The sequence below is a fragment of the Orcinus orca genome, chromosome 16 (genome assembly GCF_937001465.1).
Source record: "Orcinus orca chromosome 16, mOrcOrc1.1, whole genome shotgun sequence".
In the NCBI taxonomy this organism is placed as follows: Eukaryota; Metazoa; Chordata; class Mammalia; order Artiodactyla; family Delphinidae; genus Orcinus; species Orcinus orca.
This window is the reverse complement of record NC_064574.1, coordinates 207,443-226,766: the sequence shown is the minus strand read 5'-3', so window position 1 is coordinate 226,766 and position 19,324 is coordinate 207,443.

The window sequence follows — 19,324 nt, the reverse complement described above, 5'->3', positions numbered from 1 at the left end:
GTTAGGGTTAGGGTTCGGGCTAGGGTTAGGGTTAGGGGATGGGGACGGTTTAGGGTCCAGGTGAGGGTACGACAACGCTTTAGGGGGAGCGTACGTGTGAGGGCGCGGGTGAGTGTCAGCGTACGGGTTAGGATTAGGGGACGGGTGAGGGCCAGGCTTCGGGGAAGTGTTAGGGTTAGGGTTCGGGCTAGGGTTAGGATTAGGGCACGGGGACGGTTTAGGGTCCAGGTGAGGGTATGACAACGCTTTAGGGGGAGCGTACTTGTGAGGGCGCGGGTGAGTGTCAGCGTACGGGTTAGGATTAGGGGACGGGTGAGGGTCAGGCTTCGGGGAAGGGTTAGGGTTAGGGTTCGGGCTAGGGTTAGGGTTAGGGGACGGGGACGGTTTAGGGTCCAGGTGAGGGTACGACAACGCTTTAGGGGGAGCGTACGTGTGAGGGCGCGGGTGAGTGTCAGCGTACGGGTTAGGATTAGGGGACGGGTGAGGGTCAGGCTTCGGGGAAGGGTTAGGGTTAGGGTTCGGGCTAGGGTTAGGGTTAGGGGACGGGGACGGTTTATGGTTCAGGTGAGGGTACGACAACGCTTTAGGGGGAGCCTACGTGTGAGGGCGCGGGTGAGTGTCAGCGTACGGGTTAGGATTAGGGGACGGGTGAGGGTCAGGCTTCGGGGAAGGGTTAGGGTTAGGGTTCGGGCTAGGGTTAGGGTTAGGGGACGGGGACGGTTTAGGGTCCAGGTGAGGGTACGACAACGCTTTAGGGGGAGCCTACGTGTGAGGGCGCGGGTGAGTGTCAGCGTACGGGTTAGGATTAGGGGACGGGTGAGGGTCAGGCTTCGGGGAAGGGTTAGGGTTAGGGTTCGGGCTAGGGTTAGGGTTAGGGGACGGGGACGGTTTAGGGTCCAGGAGAGTGTACGACAACGCTTTAGGGGGAGCCTACGTGTAAGGGAGCGGGTGAGTGTCAGCGTACGGGTTAGGATTAGGGGACGGGTGAGGGTCAGGCTTCGGGGAAGTGTTAGGGTTAGGGTTCGGGCTAGGGTTAGGGGACGGGGACGGGGACGGTTTAGGGTCCAGGTGAGGGTACGACAACGCTTTAGGGGGAGCGTACGTGTGAGGGCGCGGGTGAGTGTCAGCGTACGGGTTAGGATTAGGGGACGGGTGAGGGTCAGGCTTCGGGAAAGCGTTAGGGTTAGGGTTCGGGCTAGGGTTAGGGTTAGGGGACGGGGACGGTTTAGGGTCCAGGTGAGGGTACGACAATGCTTTAGGGGGAGCCTACGTGTGAGGACGCGGGTGAGTGTCAGCGTACGGGTTAGGATTAGGGGACGGGTGAGTGTCAGGCTTCGGGGAAGGGTTAGGGTTAGGGTTCGGGCTAGGGTTACGGTTAGGGGACGGGGACGGTTTAGGGTCCAGGAGAGGGTACGACAACGCTTTAGGGGGAGCGTACGTGTGAGGGCGCGGGTGTGTGTCAGCGTACGGGTTAGGATTAGGAGACGGTTGAGGGTCAGGCTTCGGGGAAGGGTTAGGGTTAGGGTTCGGGCTAGGGTTAGGGTTAGGGGACGGGGACGGTTTAGGGTCCAGGTGAGGGTACGACAACGTTTTAGGGGGAGCGTACGTGTGAGGGCGCGGGTGAGTGTCAGCGTACAGGTTAGGATTAGGGGACGGGTGAGGGTCAGGCTTCGGGGAAGGGTTAGGGTTAGGGTTCGGGCTAGGGTTAGGGTTAGGGGACGGGGACGGTTTAGGGTCCAGGTGAGGGTACGACAACGCTTTAGGGGGAGCGTACGTGTGAGGGCACGGGTGAGTGTCAGCGTACGGGTTAGGATTAGGGGACGGGTGAGGGTCAGGCTTCGGGGAAGGGTTAGGGGTAGGGTTCGGGCTAGGGTTAGGGTTAGGGGACGGGGACGGTTTAGGGTCCAGGTGAGGGTACGACAACGTTTTAGGGGGAGCCTACGTGTGAGGCCGCGGGTGAGTGTCAGCGTACGGGTTAGGATTAGGGGACGGGTGAGGGTCAGGCTTCGGGGAAGGGTTAGGGTTAGGGTTCGGGCTAGGGTTAGGGTTAGGGGACGGGGACGGTTTAGGGTCCAGGTGAGGGTACGACAACGCTTTAGGGGGAGCGTACGTGTGAGGGCGCGGGTGAGTGTCAGCGTACGGGTTAGGTTTAGGGGACGGGTGAGGGTCAGGCTTCGGGGAAGGGTTAGGGTTATGGTTCGGGTAGGGTTAGGGTTAGGGGACGGGGACGGTTTAGGGTCCAGGTGAGGGTACGACAACGCTTTAGGGGGAGCGTACGTGTGAGGGCGCGGGTGAGTGTCAGCGTACGGGTTAGGATTAGGGGACGGGTGAGGGTCAGGCTTCGGGGAAGGGTTAGGGTTAGGGTTAGGGCTAGGGTTAGGGTTAGGGGACGGGGAAGGTTTAGGGTCCAGGTGAGGGTACGACAACGCTTTAGGGGGAGCGTACGTGTGAGGGCGCGGGTGAGTGTCAGCGTACGGGTTAGGATTAGGGGACGGGTGAGGGTCAGGCTTCGGGGAAGGGTTAGGGTTAGGGTTCGGGCTAGGGTTAGGGTTAGGGGACGGGAACGGTTTAGGTTCCAGGTGAGGGTACGACAACGCTTTAGGGGGAGCGTAAGTGTGAGGGCGCGGGTGAGTGTCAGCGTACGGGTTAGGATTAGGGGACGGGTGAGGGTCAGGCTTCGGGGAAGGGTTAGGGTTAGGGTTCGGGCTAGGGTTAGGGTAAGGGGACGGGGACGGTTTAGGGTCCAGGTGAGGGTACGACAACGCTTTAGGGGGAGCGTACGTGTGAGGGCGCGGGTGAGTGTCAGCGTACGGGTTAGGATTAGGGGACGGGTGAGGGTCAGGCTTCGGGGAAGGGTTAGGGTTAGGGTTCGGGCTAGGGTTAGGGTTAGGGGACGGGGACGGTTTAGGGTCCAGGTGAGGGTACGACAACGCTTTAGGGGGAGCGTACGTGTGAGGGCGCGGGTGAGTGTCAGCGTACGGGTTAGGATTAGGGGACGGGTGAGGGTCAGGCTTCGGGGAAGGGTTAGGGTTAGGGTTCGGGCTAGGGTTAGGGTTAGGGGACGGGGACGGTTTAGGGTCCAGGTGAGGGTACGACAACGCTTTAGGGGGAGCGTACGTGTGAGGGCGCGGGTGAGTGTCAGCGTACGGGTTAGGAATAGGGGACGGGTGAGGGTCAGGCTTCGGGGAAGGGTTAAGGTTAGGGTTCGGGCTAGGGTTAGGGTTAGGGGACGGGGACGGTTTAGGGTCCAGGTGAGGGTATGACAACGCTTTAGGGGGAGCGTATGTGTGAGGGCGCGGGTGAGTGTCAGCGTACGGGTTAGGATTAGGGGACGGGTGAGGGTCAGGCTTCGGGGAAGGGTTAGGGTTAGGGTTCGGGCTAGGGTTAGGGTTAGGGGACGGGGACGGTTTAGGGTCCAGGTGAGGGTACGACAACGTTTTAGGGGGAGCCTACGTGTGAGGGCGTGGGTGAGTGTCAGCGTACGGGTTAGGATTAGGGGACGGGTGAGGGTCAGGCTTCGGGGAAGGGTTAGGGTTAGGGTTCGGGCTAGGGTTAGGGTTAGGGGACGGGGACGGTTTAGGGTCCAGGTGAGGGTACGACAACGCTTTAGGGGGAGCCTACGTGTGAGGGCGCGGGTGAGTGTCAGCGTACGGGTTAGGATTAGGGGACGGGTGAGGGTCATGCTTCGGGGAAGGGTTAGGGTTAGGGTTCGGGCTAAGGTTAGGGTTAGGGGACGGGGACGGTTTAGGGTCCAGGTGAGGGTACGACAACGCTTTAGGGGGAACCTACGTGTGAGGGCGCAGGTGAGTGTCAGCGTACGGGTTAGGATTAGGGGACGGGTGAGGGTCAGGCTTCGGGGAAGGGTTAGGGTTAGGGTTCGGGCTAGGGTGACGGTTAGGGGACGGGGACGGTTTAGGGTCCAGGTGAGGGTACGACAACGCTTTAGGGGGAGCGTACGTGTGAGGGCGCGGGTGAGTGTCAGCGTACGGGTTAGGATTAGGGGACGGGTGAGGCTCAGGCTTCGGGGAAGGGTTAGGGTTAGGGTTCGGGCTAGGGTCAGGGTTAGGGGACGGGGACGGTTTAGGGTCCAGGTGAGGGTACGACAACGCTTTAGGGGGAGCGTACGTGTGAGGGCGCGGGTGAGTGTCAGCGTACGGGTTAAGATTAGGGGACGGGTGAGGGTCAGGCTTCGGGGAAGGGTTAGGGTTAGGGTTCGGGCTAGGGTTAGGGTTAGGGGACGGGGACGGTTTAGGGTCCAGGTGAGGGTACGACAACGCTTTAGGGGGAGCGTACGTGTGAGGGCGCGGGTGAGTGTCAGCGTACGGGTTAGGATTAGGGGACGGGTGAGGGTCAGGCTTCGGGGAAGGGTTAGGGTTAGGGTTCGGGCTAGGGTTAGGGTTAGAAGACGGGGACGGTTTAGGGTCCAGGTGAGGGTACGAAAACGCTTTAGGGGGAGCGTACGTGTGAGGGCGCGGGTGAGTGTCAGCGTACGGGTTAGGATTAGGGGACGGGTGAGGGTCAGGCTTCGGGGAAGGGTTAGGGTTAGGGTTCGGGCTAGGGTTAGGGATAGGGGACGGGGACGGTTTAGGGTCCAGGTGAGGGTACGACAACGCTTTAGGGGGAGCGTACGTGTGAGGGCGCGGGTGAGTTCAGCGTACGGGTTAGGATTAGGGGACGGGTGAGGGTCAGGCTTCGGGGAAGGGTTAGGGTTAGGGTTCGGGCTAGGGTTAGGGTTAGGGGACGGGGAAGGTTTAGGGTCCAGGTGAGGGTACGACAACGCTTTAGGGGGAGCCTACGTGTGAGGGCGCGGGTGAGTGTCAGCGTACGGGTTAGGATTAGGGGACGGGTGAGGGTCAGGCTTCGGGGAAGTGTTAGGGTTAGGGTTCGGGCTAGGGTTAGGGTTAGGGGACGGGGACGGTTTAGGGTCCAGGTGAGGGTACGACAACGCTTTAGGGGGAGCGTACATGTGAGGGCGCGGGTGAGTGTCAGCGTACGGGTTAGGATTAGGGGATGGGTCAGGGTCAGGCTTCGGGGAAGGGTTAGGGTTAGGGTTCGGGCTAGGGTTAGGGTTAGGATTAGGGGCCGGGGACGGTTTAGGGTCCAGGTGAGGGTACGACAACGCTTTAGCGAGAGCGTACGTGTGAGGGCGCGGGTGAGTGTCAGCGTACGGGTTAGGATTAGGGGACGGTTGAGGGTCAGGCTTCGGGGAAGGGTTAGGGTTAGGGTTCGGGCTAGGGTTAGGGTTGAGGGACGGGGACGGTTTAGGGTCCAGGTGAGGGTACGACAACGCTTTAGGGGGAGCGTACATGTGAGGGCGCGTGTGAGTGTCAGCGTACGGGTTAGGATTAGGGGACGGGTGAGGGTCAGGCTTCGGGGAAGTGTTAGGGTTAGGGTTCGGGCTAGGGTTAGGGTTAGGGGACGGGGACGGTTTAGGGTCCAGGTGAGGGTACGACAACGCTTTAGGGGGAGCGTACGTGTGAGGGCGCGGGTGAGTGTCAGCGTACGGGTTAGGATTAGGGGACGGGTGAGGGTCAGGCTTCGGGGAAGGGTTAGGGTTAGGGTTCGGGCTAGGGTTAGGGTTAGGGGACGGGGACGGTTTAGGGTCCAGGTGAGGGTACGACAACGCTTTAGGGGGAGCGTACGTGTGAGGGCGCGGGTGAGTGTCAGCGTACGGGTTAGGAATAGGGGACGGGTGAGGGTCAGGCTTCGGGGAAGGGTTAGGGTTAGGGTTCGGGCTAGGGTTAGGGTTAGGGGACGGGGACGGTTTAGGGTCCAGGTGAGGGTATGACAACGCTTTAGGGGGAGCGTACGTGTGAGGGCGTGGGTGAGTGTCAGCGTACGGGTTAGGATTAGGGGACGGGTGAGGGTCAGGCTTCGGGGAAGGGTTAGGGTTAGGGTTCGGGCTAGGGTTAGGGTTAGGGGACGGGGACTGTTTAGGGTCCAGGTGAGGGTACGACAACGCTTTAGGGGGAGCGTACGTGTGAGGGCGCGGGTGAGTTCAGCGTACGGGTTAGGATTAGGGGACGGGTGAGGGTCAGGCTTCGGGGAAGGGTTAGGGTTAGGGTTCGGGCTAGGGTTAGGGTTAGGGGACGGGGAAGGTTTAGGGTCCAGGTGAGGGTACGACAACGCTTTAGGGGGAGCCTACGTGTGAGGGCGCGGGTGAGTGTCAGCGTACGGGTTAGGATTAGGGGACGGGTGAGGGTCAGGCTTCGGGGAAGTGTTAGGGTTAGGGTTCGGGCTAGGGTTAGGGTTAGGGGACGGGGACGGTTTAGGGTCCAGGTGAGGGTACGACAACGCTTTAGGGGGAGCGTACATGTGAGGGCGCGGGTGAGTGTCAGCGTACGGGTTAGGATTAGGGGATGGGTCAGGGTCAGGCTTCGGGGAAGGGTTAGGGTTAGGGTTCGGGCTAGGGTTAGGGTTAGGATTAGGGGCCGGGGACGGTTTAGGGTCCAGGTGAGGGTACGACAACGCTTTAGCGAGAGCGTACGTGTGAGGGCGCGGGTGAGTGTCAGCGTACGGGTTAGGATTAGGGGACGGTTGAGGGTCAGGCTTCGGGGAAGGGTTAGGGTTAGGGTTCGGGCTAGGGTTAGGGTTGAGGGACGGGGACGGTTTAGGGTCCAGGTGAGGGTACGACAACGCTTTAGGGGGAGCGTACGTGTGAGGGCGCGGGTGAGTTCAGCGTACGGGTTAGGATTAGGGGACGGGTGAGGGTCAGGCTTCGGGGAAGGGTTAGGGTTAGGGTTCGGGCTAGGGTTAGGGTTAGGGGACGGGGAAGGTTTAGGGTCCAGGTGAGGGTACGACAACGCTTTAGGGGGAGCCTACGTGTGAGGGCGCGGGTGAGTGTCAGCGTACGGGTTAGGATTAGGGGACGGGTGAGGGTCAGGCTTCGGGGAAGTGTTAGGGTTAGGGTTCGGGCTAGGGTTAGGGTTAGGGGACGGAGACGGTTTAGGGTCCAGGTGAGGGTACGACAACGCTTTAGAGGGAGCGTACATGTGAGGGCGCGGGTGAGTGTCAGCGTACGGGTTAGGATTAGGGGATGGGTCAGGGTCAGGCTTCGGGGAAGGGTTAGGGTTAGGGTTCGGGCTAGGGTTAGGGTTAGGATTAGGGGCCGGGGACGGTTTAGGGTCCAGGTGAGGGTACGACAACGCTTTAGCGAGAGCGTACGTGTGAGGGCGCGGGTGAGTGTCAGCGTACGGGTTAGGATTAGGGGACGGTTGAGGGTCAGGCTTCGGGGAAGGGTTAGGGTTAGGGTTCGGGCTAGGGTTAGGGTTGAGGGACGGGGACGGTTTAGGGTCCAGGTGAGGGTACGACAACGCTTTAGGGGGAGCGTACATGTGAGGGCGCGCGTGAGTGTCAGCGTACGGGTTAGGATTAGGGGACGGGTGAGGGTCAGGCTTCGGGGAAGGGTTAGGGTTAGGGTTCGGGCTAGGGTTAGGGTTAGGGGACGGGGACGGTTTAGGGTCCAGGTGAGGGTACGACAATGCTTTAGGGGGAGCGTACGTGTGAGGGCGCGGGTGAGTGTCAGCGTACGGGTTAGGATTAGGGGACGGGTGAGGGTCAGGCTTCGGGGAAGGGTTAGGGTTAGGGTTCGGGCTAGGGTTAGGGTTAGGGGACGGGGACGGTTTAGGGTCCAGGTGAGGGTACGACAACGCTTTAGGGGGAGCGTACGTGTGAGGGCGCGGGTGAGTGTCAGCGTACGGGTTAGGAATAGGGGACGGGTGAGGGTCAGGCTTCGGGGAAGGGTTAGGGTTAGGGTTCGGGCTAGGGTTAGGGTTAGGGGACGGGGACGGTTTAGGGTCCAGTTGAGGGTATGACAACGCTTTAGGGGGAGCGTACGTGTGAGGGCGCGGGTGAGTGTCAGCGTACGGGTTAGGATTAGGGGACGGGTGAGGGTCAGGTTTCGGGGAAGGGTTAGGGTTAGGGTTCGGGCTAGGGTTAGGGTTAGGGGACGGGGACGGTTTAGGGTCCAAGTGAGGGTACGACAACGTTTTAGGGGGAGCCTACGTGTGAGGGCGTGGGTGAGTGTCAGCGTACGGGTTAGGATTAGGGGACGGGTGAGGGTCAGGCTTCGGGGAAGTGTTAGGGTTAGGGTTCGGGCTAGGGTTAGGGTTAGGGGACGGGGACGGTTTAGGGTCCAGGTGAGGGTACGACAACGCTTTAGGGGGAGCCTACGTGTGAAGGCGCGGGTGAGTGTCAGCGTACGGGTTAGGATTAGGGGACGGGTGAGGGTCAGGCTTCGGGGAAGGGTTAGGGTTAGGGTTCGGGCTAGGGTTAGGGTTAGGGGATGGGGACGGTTTAGGGTCCAGGTGAGGGTACGACAACGCTTTAGGGGGAGCGTACGTGTGAGGGCGCGGGTGAGTGTCAGCGTACGGGTTAGGATTAGGGGACGGGTGAGGGCCAGGCTTCGGGGAAGTGTTAGGGTTAGGGTTCGGGCTAGGGTTAGGATTAGGGCACGGGGACGGTTTAGGGTCCAGGTGAGGGTATGACAACGCTTTAGGGGGAGCGTACTTGTGAGGGCGCGGGTGAGTGTCAGCGTACGGGTTAGGATTAGGGGACGGGTGAGGGTCAGGCTTCGGGGAAGGGTTAGGGTTAGGGTTCGGGCTAGGGTTAGGGTTAGGGGACGGGGACGGTTTAGGGTCCAGGTGAGGGTACGACAACGCTTTAGGGGGAGCGTACGTGTGAGGGCGCGGGTGAGTGTCAGCGTACGGGTTAGGATTAGGGGACGGGTGAGGGTCAGGCTTCGGGGAAGGGTTAGGGTTAGGGTTCGGGCTAGGGTTAGGGTTAGGGGACGGGGACGGTTTATGGTTCAGGTGAGGGTACGACAACGCTTATGGGGAGCCTACGTGTGAGGGCGCGGGTGAGTGTCAGCGTACGGGTTAGGATTAGGGGACGGGTGAGGGTCAGGCTTCGGGGAAGGGTTAGGGTTAGGGTTCGGGCTAGGGTTAGGGTTAGGGGACGGGGACGGTTTAGGGTCCAGGTGAGGGTACGACAACGCTTTAGGGGGAGCCTACGTGTGAGGGCGCGGGTGAGTGTCAGCGTACGGGTTAGGATTAGGGGACGGGTGAGGGTCAGGCTTCGGGGAAGGGTTAGGGTTAGGGTTCGGGCTAGGGTTAGGGTTAGGGGACTGGGACGGTTTAGGGTCCAGGAGAGTGTACGACAACGCTTTAGGGGGAGCCTACGTGTAAGGGAGCGGGTGAGTGTCAGCGTACGGGTTAGGATTAGGGGATGGGTTAGGGTCAGGCTTCGGGGAAGTGTTAGGGTTAGGGTTCGGGCTAGGGTTAGGGGACGGGGACGGGGACGGTTTAGGGTCCAGGTGAGGGTACGACAACGCTTTAGGGGGAGCGTACGTGTGAGGGCGCGGGTGAGTGTCAGCGTACGGGTTAGGATTAGTGGACGGGTGAGGGTCAGGCTTCGGGAAAGCGTTAGGGTTAGGGTTCGGGCTAGGGTTAGGGTTAGGGGACGGGGACGGTTTAGGGTCCAGGTGAGGGTACGACAATGCTTTAGGGGGAGCCTACGTGTGAGGACGCGGGTGAGTGTCAGCGTACGGGTTAGGATTAGGGGACGGGTGAGTGTCAGGCTTCGGGGAAGGGTTAGGGTTAGGGTTTGGGCTAGGGTTAGGGTTAGGGGACGGGGACGGTTTAGGGTCCAGGTGAGGGTACGACAACGCTTTAGGGGGAGCGTACGTGTGAGGGCGCGGGTGAGTGTCAGCGTACGGGTTAGGATTAGGAGACGGTTGAGGGTCAGGCTTCGGGGAAGGGTTAGGGTTAGGGTTCGGGCTAGGGTTAGGGTTAGGGGACGGGGACGGTTTAGGGTCCAGGTGAGGGTACGACAACGTTTTAGGGGGAGCGTACGTGTGAGGGCGCGGGTGAGTGTCAGCGTACAGGTTAGGATTAGGGGACGGGTGAGGGTCAGGCTTCGGGGAAGGGTTAGGGTTAGGGTTCGGGCTAGGGTTAGGGTTAGGGGACGGGGACGGTTTAGGGTCCAGGTGAGGGTACGACAACGCTTTAGGGGGAGCGTACGTGTGAGGGCACGGGTGAGTGTCAGCGTACGGGTTAGGATTAGGGGACGGGTGAGGGTCAGGCTTCGGGGAAGGGTTAGGGGTAGGGTTCGGGCTAGGGTTAGGGTTAGGGGACGGGGACTGTTTAGGGTCCAGGTGAGGGTACGACAACGTTTTAGGGGGAGCCTACGTGTGAGGCCGCGGGTGAGTGTCAGCGTACGGGTTAGGATTAGGGGACGGGTGAGTGTCAGGCTTCGGGGAAGGGTTAGGGTTAGGGTTCGGGCTAGGGTTAGGGTTAGGGGACGGGGACGGTTTAGGGTCCAGGTGAGGGTACGACAACGCTTTAGGGGGAGCGTACGTGTGAGGGCGCGGGTGAGTGTCAGCGTACGGGTTAGGTTTAGGGGACGGGTGAGGGTCAGGCTTCGGGGAAGGGTTAGGGTTAGGGTTCGGGTAGGGTTAGGGTTAGGGGACGGGGACGGTTTAGGGTCCAGGTGAGGGTACGACAACGCTTTAGGGGGAGCGTACGTGTGAGGGCGCGGGTGAGTGTCAGCGTACGGGTTAGGATTAGGGGACGGGTGAGGGTCAGGCTTCGGGGAAGGGTTAGGTTTAGGGTTAGGGCTAGGGTTAGGGTTAGGGGACGGGGACGGTTTAGGGTCCAGGTGAGGGTACGACAACGCTTTAGGGGGAGCGTACGTGTGAGGGCGCGGGTGAGTGTCAGCGTACGGGTTAGGATTAGGGGACGGGTGAGGGTCAGGCTTCGGGGAAGGGTTAGGGTTAGGGTTCGGGCTAGGGTTAGGGTTAGGGGACGGGAACGGTTTAGGGTCCAGGTGAGGGTACGACAACGCTTTAGGGGGAGCGTACGTGTGAGGGCGCGGGTGAGTGTCAGCGTACGGGTTAGGATTAGGGGACGGGTGAGGGTCAGGCTTCGGGGAAGGGTTAGGGTTAGGGTTCGGGCTAGGGTTAGGGTAAGGGGACGGGGACGGTTTAGGGTCCAGGTGAGGGTACGACAACGCTTTAGGGGGAGCGTATGTGTGAGGGCGCAGGTGAGTGTCAGCGTACGGGTTAGGATTAGGGGACGGGTGAGGGTCAGGCTTCGGGGAAGGGTTAGGGTTAGGGTTCGGGCTAGGGTTAGGGTTAGGGGACGGGGACGGTTTAGGGTCCAGGTGAGGGTACGACAACGCTTTAGGGGGAGCGTACGTGTGAGGGCGCGGGTGAGTGTCAGCGTACGGGTTAGGATTAGGGGACGGGTGAGGGTCAGGCTTCGGGGAAGGGTTAGGGTTAGGGTTCGGGCTAGGGTTAGGGTTAGGGGACGGGGACGGTTTAGGGTCCAGGTGAGGGTACGACAACGCTTTAGGGGGAGCGTACGTGTGAGGGCGCGGGTGAGTGTCAGCGTACGGGTTAGGAATAGGGGACGGGTGAGGGTCAGGCTTCGGGGAAGGGTTAGGGTTAGGGTTCGGGCTAGGGTTAGGGTTAGGGGACGGGGACGGTTTAGGGTCCAGGTGAGGGTATGACAACGCTTTAGGGGGAGCGTACGTGTGAGGGCGTGGGTGAGTGTCAGCGTACGGGTTAGGATTAGGGGACGGGTGAGGGTCAGGCTTCGGGGAAGGGTTAGGGTTAGGGTTCGGGCTAGGGTTAGGGTTAGGGGACGGGGACTGTTTAGGGTCCAGGTGAGGGTACGACAACGCTTTAGGGGGAGCGTACGTGTGAGGGCGCGGGTGAGTTCAGCGTACGGGTTAGGATTAGGGGACGGGTGAGGGTCAGGCTTCGGGGAAGGGTTAGGGTTAGGGTTCGGGCTAGGGTTAGGGTTAGGGGACGGGGAAGGTTTAGGGTCCAGGTGAGGGTACGACAACGCTTTAGGGGGAGCCTACGTGTGAGGGCGCGGGTGAGTGTCAGCGTACGGGTTAGGATTAGGGGACGGGTGAGGGTCAGGCTTCGGGGAAGTGTTAGGGTTAGGGTTCGGGCTAGGGTTAGGGTTAGGGGACGGGGACGGTTTAGGGTCCAGGTGAGGGTACGACAACGCTTTAGGGGGAGCGTACATGTGAGGGCGCGGGTGAGTGTCAGCGTACGGGTTAGGATTAGGGGATGGGTCAGGGTCAGGCTTCGGGGAAGGGTTAGGGTTAGGGTTCGGGCTAGGGTTAGGGTTAGGATTAGGGGCCGGGGACGGTTTAGGGTCCAGGTGAGGGTACGACAACGCTTTAGCGAGACCGTACGTGTGAGGGCGCGGGTGAGTGTCAGCGTACGGGTTAGGATTAGGGGACGGTTGAGGGTCAGGCTTCGGGGAAGAGTTAGGGTTAGGGTTCGGGCTAGGGTTAGGGTTGAGGGACGGGGACGGTTTAGGGTCCAGGTGAGGGTACGACAACGCTTTAGGGGGAGCGTACGTGTGAGGGCGCGGGTGAGTTCAGCGTACGGGTTAGGATTAGGGGACGGGTGAGGGTCAGGCTTCGGGGAAGGGTTAGGGTTAGGGTTCGGGCTAGGGTTAGGGTTAGGGGACGGGGAAGGTTTAGGGTCCAGGTGAGGGTACGACAACGCTTTAGGGGGAGCCTACGTGTGAGGGCGCGGGTGAGTGTCAGCGTACGGGTTAGGATTAGGGGACGGGTGAGGGTCAGGCTTCGGGGAAGTGTTAGGCTTAGGGTTCGGGCTAGGGTTAGGGTTAGGGGACGGGGACGGTTTAGGGTCCAGGTGAGGGTACGACAACGCTTTAGAGGGAGCCTACATGTGAGGGCGCGGGTGAGTGTCAGCGTACGGGTTAGGATTAGGGGATGGGTCAGGGTCAGGCTTCGGGGAAGGGTTAGGGTTAGGGTTCGGGCTAGGGTTAGGGTTAGGATTAGGGGCCGGGGACGGTTTAGGGTCCAGGTGAGGGTACGACAACGCTTTAGCGAGAGCGTACGTGTGAGGGCGCGGGTGAGTGTCAGCGTACGGGTTAGGATTAGGGGACGGTTGAGGGTCAGGCTTCGGGGAAGGGTTAGGGTTAGGGTTCGGGCTAGGGTTAGGGTTGAGGGACGGGGACGGTTTAGGGTCCAGGTGAGGGTACGACAACGCTTTAGGGGGAGCGTACATGTGAGGGCGCGCGTGAGTGTCAGCGTACGGGTTAGGATTAGGGGACGGGTGAGGGTCAGGCTTCGGGGAAGGGTTAGGGTTAGGGTTCGGGCTAGGGTTAGGGTTAGGGGACGGGGACGGTTTAGGGTCCAGGTGAGGGTACGACAATGCTTTAGGGGGAGCGTACGTGTGAGGGCGCGGGTGAGTGTCAGCGTACGGGTTAGGATTAGGGGACGGGTGAGGGTCAGGCTTCGGGGAAGGGTTAGGGTTAGGGTTCGGGCTAGGGTTAGGGTTAGGGGACGGGGACGGTTTAGGGTCCAGGTGAGGGTACGACAACGCTTTAGGGGGAGCGTACGTGTGAGGGCGCGGGTGAGTGTCAGCGTACGGGTTAGGAATAGGGGACGGGTGAGGGTCAGGCTTCGGGGAAGGGTTAGGGTTAGGGTTCGGGCTAGGGTTAGGGTTAGGGGACGGGGACGGTTTAGGGTCCAGTTGAGGGTATGACAACGCTTTAGGGGGAGCGTACGTGTGAGGGCGCGGGTGAGTGTCAGCGTACGGGTTAGGATTAGGGGACGGGTGAGGGTCAGGTTTCGGGGAAGGGTTAGGGTTAGGGTTCGGGCTAGGGTTAGGGTTAGGGGACGGGGACGGTTTAGGGTCCAAGTGAGGGTACGACAACGTTTTAGGGGGAGCCTACGTGTGAGGGCGTGGGTGAGTGTCAGCGTACGGGTTAGGATTAGGGGACGGGTGAGGGTCAGGCTTCGGGGAAGTGTTAGGGTTAGGGTTCGGGCTAGGGTTAGGGTTAGGGGACGGGGACGGTTTAGGGTCCAGGTGAGGGTACGACAACGCTTTAGGGGGAGCCTACGTGTGAAGGCGCGGGTGAGTGTCAGCGTACGGGTTAGGATTAGGGGACGGGTGAGGGTCAGGCTTCGGGGAAGGGTTAGGGTTAGGGTTCGGGCTAGGGTTAGGGTTAGGGGATGGGGACGGTTTAGGGTCCAGGTGAGGGTACGACAACGCTTTAGGGGGAGCGTACGTGTGAGGGCGCGGGTGAGTGTCAGCGTACGGGTTAGGATTAGGGGACGGGTGAGGGCCAGGCTTCGGGGAAGTGTTAGGGTTAGGGTTCGGGCTAGGGTTAGGATTAGGGCACGGGGACGGTTTAGGGTCCAGGTGAGGGTATGACAACGCTTTAGGGGGAGCGTACTTGTGAGGGCGCGGGTGAGTGTCAGCGTACGGGTTAGGATTAGGGGACGGGTGAGGGTCAGGCTTCGGGGAAGGGTTAGGGTTAGGGTTCGGGCTAGGGTTAGGGTTAGGGGACGGGGACGGTTTAGGGTCCAGGTGAGGGTACGACAACGCTTTAGGGGGAGCGTACGTGTGAGGGCGCGGGTGAGTGTCAGCGTACGGGTTAGGATTAGGGGACGGGTGAGGGTCAGGCTTCGGGGAAGTGTTAGGGTTAGGGTTCGGGCTAGGGTTAGGGTTAGGGGACGGGGACGGTTTATGGTTCAGGTGAGGGTACGACAACGCTTATGGGGAGCCTACGTGTGAGGGCGCGGGTGAGTGTCAGCGTACGGGTTAGGATTAGGGGACGGGTGAGGGTCAGGCTTCGGGGAAGGGTTAGGGTTAGGGTTCGGGCTAGGGTTAGGGTTAGGGGACGGGGACGGTTTAGGGTCCAGGTGAGGGTACGACAACGCTTTAGGGGGAGCCTACGTGTGAGGGCGCGGGTGAGTGTCAGCGTACGGGTTAGGATTAGGGGACGGGTGAGGGTCAGGCTTCGGGGAAGGGTTAGGGTTAGGGTTCGGGCTAGGGTTAGGGTTAGGGGACTGGGACGGTTTAGGGTCCAGGAGAGTGTACGACAACGCTTTAGGGGGAGCCTACGTGTAAGGGAGCGGGTGAGTGTCAGCGTACGGGTTAGGATTAGGGGATGGGTTAGGGTCAGGCTTCGGGGAAGTGTTAGGGTTAGGGTTCGGGCTAGGGTTAGGGGACGGGGACGGGGACGGTTTAGGGTCCAGGTGAGGGTACGACAACGCTTTAGGGGGAGCGTACGTGTGAGGGCGCGGGTGAGTGTCAGCGTACGGGTTAGGATTAGTGGACGGGTGAGGGTCAGGCTTCGGGAAAGCGTTAGGGTTAGGGTTCGGGCTAGGGTTAGGGTTAGGGGACGGGGACGGTTTAGGGTCCAGGTGAGGGTACGACAATGCTTTAGGGGGAGCCTACGTGTGAGGACGCGGGTGAGTGTCAGCGTACGGGTTAGGATTAGGGGACGGGTGAGTGTCAGGCTTCGGGGAAGGGTTAGGGTTAGGGTTCGGGCTAGGGTTAGGGTTAGGGGACGGGGACGGTTTAGGGTCCAGGTGAGGGTACGACAACGCTTTAGGGGGAGCGTACGTGTGAGGGCGCGGGTGAGTGTCAGCGTACGGGTTAGGATTAGGAGACGGTTGAGGGTCAGGCTTCGGGGAAGGGTTAGGGTTAGGGTTCGGGCTAGGGTTAGGGTTAGGGGACGGGGACGGTTTAGGGTCCAGGTGAGGGTACGACAACGTTTTAGGGGGAGCGTACGTGTGAGGGCGCGGGTGAGTGTCAGCGTACAGGTTAGGATTAGGGGACGGGTGAGGGTCAGGCTTCGGGGAAGGGTTAGGGTTAGGGTTCGGGCTAGGGTTAGGGTTAGGGGACGGGGACGGTTTAGGGTCCAGGTGAGGGTACGACAACGCTTTAGGGGGAGAGTACGTGTGAGGGCACGGGTGAGTGTCAGCGTACGGGTTAGGATTAGGGGACGGGTGAGGGTCAGGCTTCGGGGAAGGGTTAGGGGTAGGGTTCGGGCTAGGGTTAGGGTTAGGGGACGGGGACGGTTTAGGGTCCAGGTGAGGGTACGACAACGTTTTAGGGGGAGCCTACGTGTGAGGCCGCGGGTGAGTGTCAGCGTACGGGTTAGGATTAGGGGACGGGTGAGTGTCAGGCTTCGGGGAAGGGTTAGGGTTAGGGTTCGGGCTAGGGTTAGGGTTAGGGGACGGGGACGGTTTAGGGTCCAGGTGAGGGTACGACAACGCTTTAGGGGGAGCGTACGTGTGAGGGCGCGGGTGAGTGTCAGCGTACGGGTTAGGTTTAGGGGACGGGTGAGGGTCAGGCTTCGGGGAAGGGTTAGGGTTAGGGTTCGGGTAGGGTTAGGGTTAGGGGACGGGGACGGTTTAGGGTCCAGGTGAGGGTACGACAACGCTTTAGGGGGAGCGTACGTGTGAGGGCGCGGGTGAGTGTCAGCGTACGGGTTAGGATTAGGGGACGGGTGAGGGTCAGGCTTCGGGGAAGGGTTAGGTTTAGGGTTAGGGCTAGGGTTAGGGTTAGGGGACGGGGACGGTTTAGGGTCCAGGTGAGGGTACGACAACGCTTTAGGGGGAGCGTACGTGTGAGGGCGCGGGTGAGTGTCAGCGTACGGGTTAGGATTAGGGGACGGGTGAGGGTCAGGCTTCGGGGAAGGGTTAGGGTTAGGGTTCGGGCTAGGGTTAGGGTTAGGGGACGGGAACGGTTTAGGGTCCAGGTGAGGGTACGACAACGCTTTAGGGGGAGCGTACGTGTGAGGGCGCGGGTGAGTGTCAGCGTACGGGTTAGGATTAGGGGACGGGTGAGGGTCAGGCTTCGGGGAAGGGTTAGGGTTAGGGTTCGGGCTAGGGTTAGGGTAAGGGGACGGGGACGGTTTAGGGTCCAGGTGAGGGTACGACAACGCTTTAGGGGGAGCGTACGTGTGAGGGCGCAGGTGAGTGTCAGCGTACGGGTTAGGATTAGGGGACGGGTGAGTGTCAGGCTTCGGGGAAGGGTTAGGGTTAGGGTTCGGGCTAGGGTTAGGGTTAGGGGACGGGGACGGTTTAGGGTCCAGGTGAGGGTACGACAACGCTTTAGGGGGAGCGTACGTGTGAGGGCGCGGGTGAGTGTCAGCGTACGGGTTAGGATTAGGGGACGGGTGAGGGTCAGGCTTCGGGGAAGGGTTAGGGTTAGGGTTCGGGCTAGGGTTAGGGTTAGGGGACGGGGACGGTTTAGGGTCCAGGTGAGGGTACGACAACGCTTTAGGGGGAGCGTACGTGTGAGGGCGCGGGTGAGTGTCAGCGTACGGGTTAGGAATAGGGGACGGGTGAGGGTCAGGCTTCGGGGAAGGGTTAGGGTTAGGGTTCGGGCTAGGGTTAGGGTTAGGGGACGGGGACGGTTTAGGGTCCAGGTGAGGGTATGACAACGCTTTAGGGGGAGCGTACGTGTGAGGGCGCGGGTGAGTGTCAGCGTACGGGTTAGGATTAGGGGACGGGTGAGGGTCAGGCTTCGGGGAAGGGTTAGGGTTAGGGTTCGGGCTAGGGTTAGGGTTAGGGGACGGGGACGGTTTAGGGTCCAGGTGAGGGTACGACAACGTTTTAGGGGGAGCCTACGTGTGAGGGTGTGGGTGAGTGTCAGCGTACGGGTTAGGATTAGGGGACGGGTGAGGGTCAGGCTTCGGGGAAGGGTTAGGGTTAGGGTTCGGGCTAGGGTTAGGATTAGGGGACGGGGACGGTTTAGGGTCCAGGTGAGGGTACGACAACGCTTTAGGGGGAGCCTACGTGTGAGGGCGCGGGTGAGTGTCAGCGTACGGGTTAGGATTAGGGGACGGGTGAGGGTCAGGCTTCGGGGAAGGGTTAGGGTTAGGGTTCGGGCTAAGGTTAGGGTTAGGGGACGGGGACGGTTTAGGGTCCAGGTGAGGGTACGACAACGCTTTAGGGGGAACCTACGTGTGAGGGCGCAGGTGAGTGTCAGCGTACGGGTTAGGATTAGGGGACGGGTGAGGGTCAGGCTTCGGGGAAGGGTTAGGGTTAGGGTTCGGGCTAGGGTGACGGTTAGGGGACGGGGACGGTTTAGGGTCCAGGTGAGGGTACGACAACGCTTTATGGGGAGCGTACATGTGAGGGCGCGGGTGAGTGTCAGCGTACGGGTTAGGATTAGGGGACGGGTGAGGCTCAGGCTTCGGGGAAGGGTTAGGGTTAGGGTTCGGGCTAGGGTCAGGGTTAGGGGACGGGGACGGTTTAGGGTCCAGGTGAGGGTACGACAACGCTTTAGGGGGAGCGTACGTGTGAGGGCGCGGGTGAGTGTCAGCGTACGGGTTAAGATTAGGGGACGGGTGAGGGTCAGGCTTCGGGGAAGGGTTAGGGTTAGGGTTCGGGCTAGGGTTAGGGTTAGGGGACGGGGACGGTTTAGGGTCCAGGTGAGTGTACGACAACGCTTTAGGGGGAGCGTACGTGTGAGGGCGCGGGTGAGTGTCAGCGTACGGGTTAGGATTAGGGGACGGGTGAGGGTCAGGCTTCGGGGAAGGGTTAGGGTTAGGGTTCGGGCTAGGGTTAGGGTTAGAAGACGGGGACGGTTTAGGGTCCAGGTGAGGGTACGAAAACGCTTTAGGGGGAGCGTACGTGTGAGGGCGCGGGTGAGTGTCAGCGTACGGGTTAGGATTAGGGGACGGGTGAGGGTCAGGCTTCGGGGAAGGGTTAGGGTTAGGGTTCGGGCTAGGGTTAGGGTTAGGGGACGGGGACGGTTTAGGGTCCAGGTGAGGGTACGACAACGCTTTAGGGGGAGCGTACGTGTTAGGGCGCGGGTGAGTTCAGCGTACGGGTTAGGATTAGGGGACGGGTGAGTGTCAGGCTTCGGGGAAGGGTTAGGGTTAGGGTTCGGGCTAGGGTTAGGGTTAGGGGACGGGGAAGGTTTAGGGTCCAGGTGAGGGTACGACAACGCTTTAGGGGGAGCCTACGTGTGAGGGCGCGGGTGAGTGTCAGCGTACGGGTTAGGATTAGGGGACGGGTGAGGGTCAGGCTTCGGGGAAGTGTTAGGGTTAGGGTTCGGGCTAGGGTTAGGGTTAGGGGACGGGGACGGTTTAGGGTCCAGGTGAGGGTACGACAACGCTTTAGGGGGAACGTACATGTGAGGGCGCGGGTGAGTGTCAGCGTACGGGTTAGGATTAGGGGATGGGTCAGGGTCAGGCTTCGGGGAAGGGTTAGGGTTAGGGTTCGGGCTAGGGTTAGGGTTAGGATTAGGGGCCGGGGACGGTTTAGGGTCCAGGTGAGGGTACGACAACGCTTTAGCGAGAGCGTACGTGTGAGGGCGCGGGTGAGTGTCAGCGTACGGGTTAGGATTAGGGGACGGTTGAGGGTCAGGCTTCGGGGAAGGGTTAGGGTTAGGGTTCGGGCTAGGGTTAGGGTTGAGGGACGGGGACGGTTTAGGGTCCAGGTGAGGGTACGACAACGCTTTAGGGGGAGCGTACATGTGAGGGCGCGCGTGAGTGTCAGCGTACGGGTTAGGATTAGGGGACGGGTG